Below are 8,530 nucleotides of genomic sequence, written 5' to 3'. Positions count from 1 at the left end.
CTGCCACCTAAGGGACACCCCTACTATCAGGATGGGAGGGTGAGAGCTCTGTGCTCTGGCCCTCCCCAGTGTTTTTGCACCCCATATGAATTTGGGGCTGAGAAGTTCTCTCCAAGGTTTGGCCCTCTCCTCCCCTCCTGGAAAGATACAGCCCATTTGGAATTGACTCTCTTCTAGAGGGGTGAGGTGGATGTCCCGTGCAGGGTAGGCAGGAGATTCTACAACTCTCCAAGACTTGGGTTCCCATCCCAGGCTTGCCCAATACTGGCTTTGTAACTCTGGACAAGTCCTAGAACTTCTTGGATCTTCATATTCTAATCCCTAACCTGGGGTGATGATTTTTGCTTTCAGGGAGAGGTATGAGGATTCAGATAAAAGGCATAAATTGCCCGGCACTGGGCTTGGCATGTAGTAGGTGCTCAGATTAATGACTCCTAATCTCAGAGCCAACCCCTGCGCCCCATCCTGGTGAGAGCTGTCCTTTCAAATATATCCACTGGGCATTTGGAGAAATAGAAGTGCAGAGAAATCAGGGTCTCTTGACTTGGCTGGCCTCAGAAGTGACAGGAACACAGGACCCAGGAATTCCTCCCAAACCCGGGGCCCTTATCTGTGTATGTGCTGGTAGGATGGGCAGACATCTTACCAATCTCAGCCACTGAAGGTGTCTTGGTGCCAGGACCTCAGGCTCTATACAGCCTCCTGCCAAGGGATCCCTCAGCCCTTTGACTGTGTAGGGCTCTTCCCCACCACGCTACCCCTGGGGGATGTGGCCTCCAAGAAGGAAGTGGGATATCCTCAGAGAATGAGGTGGGGAAGGACATGCAGGAGGAGGAGGTTAGGGACCTAGGTCGTCCCGCCTCCAACCGCCCCTTTCCATCCTGGGGGTCTGGGACGCTGGGGCGGGGGGAGGTCTGGGAATGTGTGGCTCATTCCCCGGCCCCATCCCGGGGGTAGAGTCACCAGGAGAAGGGTGGCAAGAAGCTGGGAGACTCAGGAAGAGATGGAGACTCAGCGTGTGGGGAGGTTGGAGGTAGATTTTTTTTTTTTAAGATTTTATTTATTTATTTGACAGACAGAAATCACAAGTAGGCAGAGCGTCAGGCAGAGAGAGAGGGGGAAGCAGGCTCCATGCTGAGCACAGAGCCCGATGCCCGGCTCGATCCCAGGACCATGAGATCATGACCTGAGCCGAAGGCAGAGGCTTTAACCCACTGAGCCACCCAGGCGCCCTGGAGGTAGATCTTAACTTCAAGAGACAGAGACGGACAGGCAAGCAACGAGAAGGGCGGGGGAGACGCACCGACAGACCTGTCCGCTACGCGGGCCAGGCCCGCTGACTCAAACACCGCGACTAGGCTGGGAGGAGCAGGGGGCGGATCCCTGCCCCTTCCCCGCCCTCCCCTCTCCCCGGGCGTCACGTGGGGCAGGCGGAAGCACCCCGCGGAGTGGGCGAGCCGGACAGCGGCCGCGAGTTCACTACAGCGGCGTGAGTCAGTGGTGGCGCCGGGACCCTGACTCCCCGGGTCCCCGCGTGGAGTCTTCGCTCAGAACAAGTAAGTGCGGCTGCTGGGACTTCCCCGTCCGCTGCCCCTTTACCAGGTGTTGACCGGAGTTTCCCCATTTCGCAGAAGGGAACGCCGACGCCGCGCGCGGGTTGTGCGCCCCGCGCCTACTTCCGCGGGCGTTTCTCTCGCGGCAGTGGTCTGCTCCCCTGTGTGGTGATGGGGAAGAGGGTCACCAACTGAGGATGCGCGGTCGGGCCAGAGTCGGTCCGGAGGAGGGCGAACCGGCGGGTCAGGGGGCTTCCAGTTATTAGTCCTTTAACTTGAACGTTCCCAGGAGCCGAAGCCAGCCCGCCCTCTGGCGCTTCGCTGTTCTCATCTGTGAAATGAAGGCTCCCACCTCCTTGACCGCCGAGACCCTTACCGCTTGGCACTTTCCTATGACCCTATGCCCTGGACCTGGGGCTCCAGTGACCTTGGGCAGACGACTTCCGGTCTCTGTGCCTCAATTCACCATCAGTAAATGGGGGCATGGCCTCCCAAGAGCTCCTACCTGGCCCAATTGCTGGAAAGAGGAGGTGTGTGTTCACTGAATGGGGTCAAGCCGGGAGTGGGTTATTGGCGCTGGAGAGAGCAGGCTTGGAGTGCAGCCTAGGGGGCATGGGGTGGGTGTTTGGTCTAAGATCTCCAAGTGTGATTTTTGGTGTTGGGGAACTCTGATCAGGAGCGATCACAGTACGGTCTGGCATATGCATTTCCCTCATCCAAAGCTCTTGTCCTGGGAGCTTTCCTTGATCCCCAGGCTTGGTCGCAGGGAAGGGGCGGGGGTGGGGGGGAAGTTGCTGCAGGGTGGTACAGATTTGTGGAGGTAGTCAGGTAGGATTTGACTGTACTGAGCACCAAGGTCCAAACTGAGGCACCCAGGATATCTGTCTTTGGAGAGCGGAGAGTGCCCAGGTTAGGGGGAGACCTCCCAGCAAGCTCATTATAGGGTAGAAAGATCCCAGCAGAATCTGGAAGACAAGTGCAGACAGGTACCGAGATAGAATCAGGGACTGGGACTTTTGGAGGCCCAGGGAGGAGGAGATGACTGGAATAGGCCTTGGCAGTGAAGTGGCAATTAACAAGGATAAGGACCCCCCAGAGGACAGCACAGTTTGTGCAAAGGCCGGAACTTTCGTGGTATATTTGAGGAATGGAAAGGAGATGGGTATGGCTGGAAGGGGTAGCTGGGGCAGGATGCAGCGAGAACTCATCCCCATGTGTCCCATGGCTGGTTGGGGATTGCCTAGACCCTGGCCTGGGGGACCTTGCCTCCTCATTCACCACTTCCTCCCAAGAGTCGGACACAAGGGGGTCATTCCAGGCACAGTTCTGACAACTAGTGAGGTGGAAGTGGGCAGAGGTCACCTGGGGCCCAGACTGCCCCCAGGCTTCATCAGCCCAGCTGCACCCCCACCACCTCTTAGGCTCCAGTCATGCTTTTCTGTACCTGAAACCTCGGTCCTTTGTGCAGGTTGTTTGTCTTCCCCACCCTCCCTCTCCAGAATTTTCTCCCCATCCAAAAATCTGTGTCCTTTGGGACTTCACAGGTGGGTTGCTTATTGCCTCTTCCTTCCTCACCTTTCAATCCTTCCTAGTGTCACAGCTTGGGAAGGGTCTCCTTGGAGCTCTGTGTGGAAGGGCCTGCAGAGCCCTGGGGATGATTGGGGCTTGGGGTAGTCCCTGCACAGCAATCAAACATTATGTGGCTCTTCAATTCCCAAACTTCTTAGAGCCCCCATTTCCCCATCTGCAGGATGGGGTGATAAGCCCTGGTCTCATGCTCTACAGAGAGACCGCTGGGGCAAGAATTGGGCCTGAGAGTAAATCTTGTTCTCTGAAATTAGTTTGAATGAAGGAAAGAGACAAACTGGAGGGAAGGGGTCAGTTCAGAGAGGTAAGGGGCTTCTGAGAGTCCTAGGGGCTGGTGGTGGACTAGCCTAGTACTAAGACTAGGGCATCGGCTAAAAGAGAAGGGAGTCCCCTCTATTCTCTGGGGCCCTCTCCCCTCCCCACCCCACTCTTCCTTTAGCCAAGCTCAAAGCCAGCCAGCTGATGCCCAAACAAGTAGCCTCTGTTCCCAGGGTGGGGGAAGGGGAGGCAGGCCCTGGGCTCTAGGCCCGCCTGTCCAGCGCTGACCCTGCCATGCACCCCTCCCTCCCGCCCTTCACTCTGGATCTTAACCCTTGGGAGCCTGGGGTGGGCCTTGGGTTGCTTGAGGGCTCATACCTGCTGCTCACCAGCTGTCTCCTCCACCCAACTTTAGGCTCCCAAAGGTTCTGTTGCAGGAGGAGGGATGCAGTAGGACACGAGTTGGAAATGGAGAAGGAAGGAGGGAATGGAGGTGGGAAGGAGACTGGAATAGATAGGGTCATGGACACTCAGATACTACTTGGCCCAGAAGCTTTTTTTCATAGATGGGGAGACTGAGGCCAAGGACCAGAGATCAGACCAGGATCAGACAATGAGCCCTGGTGGGTGAGGGTCAGGACAGATCCGACCCCTAGTCTGGGCCCTCTTGGGGAAAGAAGAGGGAAAGGGAGGGAGTTCTGTTTGATTTGAGCACCTATTATATGCCTGATGCTGTACATTTGCACTTGATTTAACTTCATACCATTCCATGAGACGGGGATCACTGCCCAGTAATATGGGGGGGGGGCAGCTTCAGAAAGCTGAGGAATCACATCTGTGAGAAAGATGTCAGTAAAGAGGCACATAGCACTGAAGGCACTATTATGTATGCTAACCACTTTCATCCTCCCCAGACAGCCACTGAGTGATAGAGGCAGGGTCAGGCAGGAGTTTCCTTTGCCTGGTTTGGCCTGATTTCCCCTCCCCCAGCTTGACCTTACCCCTTGAGCTCAGTCTGGGATCTGCTCAGTGAGGGGCTTTCCCTTGGGTGGTGGCCAAGGCGGCCTTGAGCAGAGTGTGACCCCAGCTGAACAGACCCCGCCTTCCCTGAGGAGTAGAAACCAGTCCCTTGGGTGGGCCCTCTCACCCCCTCCTCTGGTCTTAGTCTGGCTGGCCTTGGCCCCCTTTGTAGTCCTGCACAGAGGGGTGTTTCATATTTCAGGAAGGGGTTTTGTGCTAATGGGGCTGCTCCAAGGATCTGAACAGCAGGAAGGCACGAGGGGCCCTCAGAGGTCCCCTACAAGTACATTGCCCATGGAGCTCAGGCCCTGCCTCTAACTCAACACCAGGCCCCCCAGCCCTGATCAGAGAGGACATCTTGTCCCCTCAACCCCCGCCCCCATCAGGCCCCCAGACCTGTACATTCTGATGAGGGCCCTGGGGAGGACAGCCCAAGGAGGCCAATGACCTCAGGTGTCAGGGATGACCAGGGGCTGGGGGAACAGTGGAGTTTTTCCTCTGTCTCAGCCTTTGGAACATAGTTGAGAAGGGAAAAGATCTGTCCTGTACTCAGGACATCTGCTCCAGACTGTTAGGGCAATCCGAGTGGCTGGGAGGGGATGTGGGCTTAAGTGACCAGTTCAGTAACAGCATTATTATTGAATGGTAGTAATAATAGTGGCAGTAGCTAGTGTTTCTTGGAAGCTTACTCTGTGCCAGGCACTGTGGAAGCATTTTTTTTTTTTTTGACTGATTTAATCCTCAGCAAGTCTCTTGGGGTAGGTACCATTCCCATTTTACAGATGAGGAGACAGGCCCAGAGAGGTGAAGTGATTTGCCTACAATCACCCATTACAGGGAGGAGCCGGGAGTCTGAATGTCTCCCCCTCTGTGGTGAGAACTCTGAGCGCTGGGAGACACTGTAATCTGAGGAGATCCAGACCCTGCTCTACTCTGGGAACTGCTGATCTGGGTGGCGGGCAGGGCGTGGAGGGCCACATGGTCATGTGACATTGCTGGCAGCCCACTGTGGGGATGGCAGGCCTGCCCAGGCATCCTGCTTGTAGACGGGGCCAACTGCTATCAATTTCTGAGCCCCCCAGGGTCCCGGCCCTCAGACAAGCACCTCTTGGAGGTCTGCTTGCTGCCCCTGTTCTGTCCTGTCCTCTCTGGGCTTTGTTGAATATGACAGCTCTCCCAGGCCCTGTTTTGCTGATGAGGAGGTTGAGGTCAGTGGAAGCTAAGGTACTTGCTTTTGTGGTCTCTCAGCCCAGGAAAGGGAGAGCTGGAAGGGATACCCGGGCAGAAGTTCTGAGGCCTGCATGCGTGGGGCCTGGTCAGGGCATCCTGGGCCTCTGAAGCCCTGACCTGCCTCAGATGCGGCCAACCTGCCTTGTCACAGGGCCCAGGTCTTTCTCCTTGACCAAACCTAGTTCTGTTACGGTGCCTGGGAATTGGAACAGCCAGATGTCAGTGGCCGAATGAACAAACCTGGGGAACATGGTATCAGAGCCATGAGGCCAAGAAGCAGGGACCAGCTGTGGTCAAGAGTGTGCTTAGTGCCAGAGGGGTCCAGAGGAGGACTCAGGCATCAGAGAGGCCACCGTCCCCTGACCACAGCAGGGAGGAATGTGGCAAAATCCTCCTCCTTATTATCTTCATTGTTGTGAGGGCAAGGGGGAGAGAGAGGAGCACTGGGACCTCTCATGGCCACTCCTCTGTCTCCATTCCCAGGGGAAAGACCTAGAAGTTGCACGTGGGGAAGTCTGGCCTGGCCCTACTTCCTTCTGGCTGGGCCAGTAGTGGAGTGGGACAGCCCCCAGGATGGGGGAGCTGCCCACTTCATCTTGCTACCCCAAATGCCTGGGTCTCCTTTGCTTTCTTCCCTACTGCCCCAGAGGGCACTGCCTTGCTCCTGGCCTTCTCTTCTCCCCTCCCCTCCTTTCCACCATAATGCCAGGCCAGGGCCCTGAACTCAGCTCCCCCTGATCTTCACAAAGAGACCAGGAAGCAACAGCTTCCACACCAGTCCCTAGGTGTGGACCGATCAGGACAGGAACGAATCAAACAGAGCAGGTAAGGTGGGGTAGGGGGCCTTCTCCATTCCTCTCTCTTCCCATCCACCTTCTCCCCACACAGAGCAGCTAGGATTGGAGGATTCTGAGTCACAGATCCTAGGCATTGGGGATTCAAGGATTCCAGGGTTTTATGTGCTGGTGTTTCCTGGCTTCTGAATTTCCAAAATTCTGGGTTCCAAGAGCCTGGAAAGCCTTGAATTGCACTGGGTGGCCTCTGAGTGAGACCGAGTCCTGTGCCCCACCTTGGCTGGCTGGTGCCAGACAGACAAGGCCCGGAGCTTCTCAGGGTTACTTCTGGGGTTCAGTGGTGCAACTGGCCTCCAGGCTCTGTGTGCTCTCCACACCCACCATCCCCAGCAAGAGCACCCAGCTCTCGCCTTTCAATAAATCTGAGAACCATGTGGTGCCTGGCTGGCTCAGTTGTTAAGCATCTGCCTTCAGCTCAGGTCATGATCCCAGGGTCCTGGGATCGAGCCCTGCATTGGGCTCCCCGCTCAGCGGGAAGCCTGCTTCTCCCTCTCCCACTCCCCCTGTTTGTGTTCCCTTTCTCACTGTGCCTCTCTCTCTGTCAAATAAATAAATAAAATCTTAGAAAGAAAGAAAGAAAAAGAAAATCTGAGAACCAGACCCTGGAAAGGAGACTAGGCGGTAGCAGAAGAGATAGCCATCTTGGTGGGGAATGGGGTGGGAACAGGCAGAGGCCAGGCAACCTCTTCATTTTCTGGCACTGGGGCTGTCCTGCTGGGTACCAAGATGGGGTTGAGGGAGGGTCCAGGGAGGGCTGATGGCTGGCTGGGTCTGAGAGCAAGGTCTGGGTCATGCTGATGGATGAAACAGGTCCTCCTAGGACCAACATGGAGTGTAGCTCAGCAGGCCCAGGACCCGTCTTGGAGGGTCAGAGCCAAGCTCAAGGGCGGAGATAGACTGGTGGATGGAGACCTAAGCCTGGGATCCCTCAAGGAGGCACTGCCCCTCCTTGGGGGGCAGGGAGGCTGGGCCTTTGGCTCAGGGCCTTTGAATATTTTGCAGTGCTGCCACCTGCACCTGGTCCTGCTGGTGCCCCCTCTGAGCCTGTGGGCATAGCAGTTGCCCTCACAGGGCGTGGGCATGAGAACAGGAGCCACCTTGTGGGGAGGAGGCCTGTTCCCTCTTCTGAGAGAAGTGCCTTCCTCCTTGGAAACTTCCTGGCTGGTGTGTTCCTTCCTGGTTTGTGCTTCCCATCTCCTTCCTGCCACGCATGCCTCTGGGCAGGCACCATGCAGGTGCCTGTGTGTGCCATGGGGGCCCAGACGCATCCTCAGAGGACCTGGTGATTGCGCCTTTGTGCAGGTGTGGTCAGCGTTCAGCATCCTGGTGGACTGGGGTAGGAGGTGCTGGGCATTGCCCTCCTAGATGTGCGAGCTGGAGAAGGCTTTTATCCATCTGAGTGGATCCCCAGGCAGCCCACTGGGGATCTGCAGCCAAAATGCCAGAGTTTGTTCCCAAAACCAACCGTAGTCTGGTGGGGGAAAAGGGACCCCGGAGAGCAGGGCTGGGGATGAGGCTTTGCCAGATGACAGTAGGACAGCTTTGGGTGCCAGAGCCCCAGTTAAAGGCCTACCTCTCCCTTCAGACTGGGGCTCTTCCTCCCCCCTTCTGTCTCCTCAGCTCTGAAGATGGGCATGCTGAGCCCAGGGAGCATCTAGCTGTTTGCAGTTCTGTTCCAGTTTCTGTTTCAGGACATGAACCAGGACACTCATTTGCCTCTACCACCAGTGACCTGAAAACCCAGAACCCACATTTCTCAGTGAGGGGCCTGCCTAGCCCGGTAGAGTCGGGGCATTGCTGCGGTATCTCTGAGGTTCCCTGAGGGACCGGACCCTCTCACTTCTTCCAAGGAACAGGCTAGTGGAAGGGGGTCCAATCTGGGGCACCTGGGGCCTGGCCCTGACTTGTCCTGGGGTCCTGGTTAGTTTAGTTTCTTGCACTTCTTTGGGGTTCACTTTCCTCTCTGAAGGAAGGGAGGGCTGGGTAAGGTGGTCCCCCCGTGCCTGAGGAGTGGATGGTTGGTGGGTG

The sequence above is a fragment of the Enhydra lutris genome, unplaced genomic scaffold (genome assembly GCF_002288905.1).
Source record: "Enhydra lutris kenyoni isolate GAN:26980312 unplaced genomic scaffold, ASM228890v2 scaffoldscaffold68, whole genome shotgun sequence".
NCBI classification, from domain to species: Eukaryota; Metazoa; Chordata; class Mammalia; order Carnivora; family Mustelidae; genus Enhydra; species Enhydra lutris.
This window is presented reverse-complemented; position numbering follows the sequence as displayed.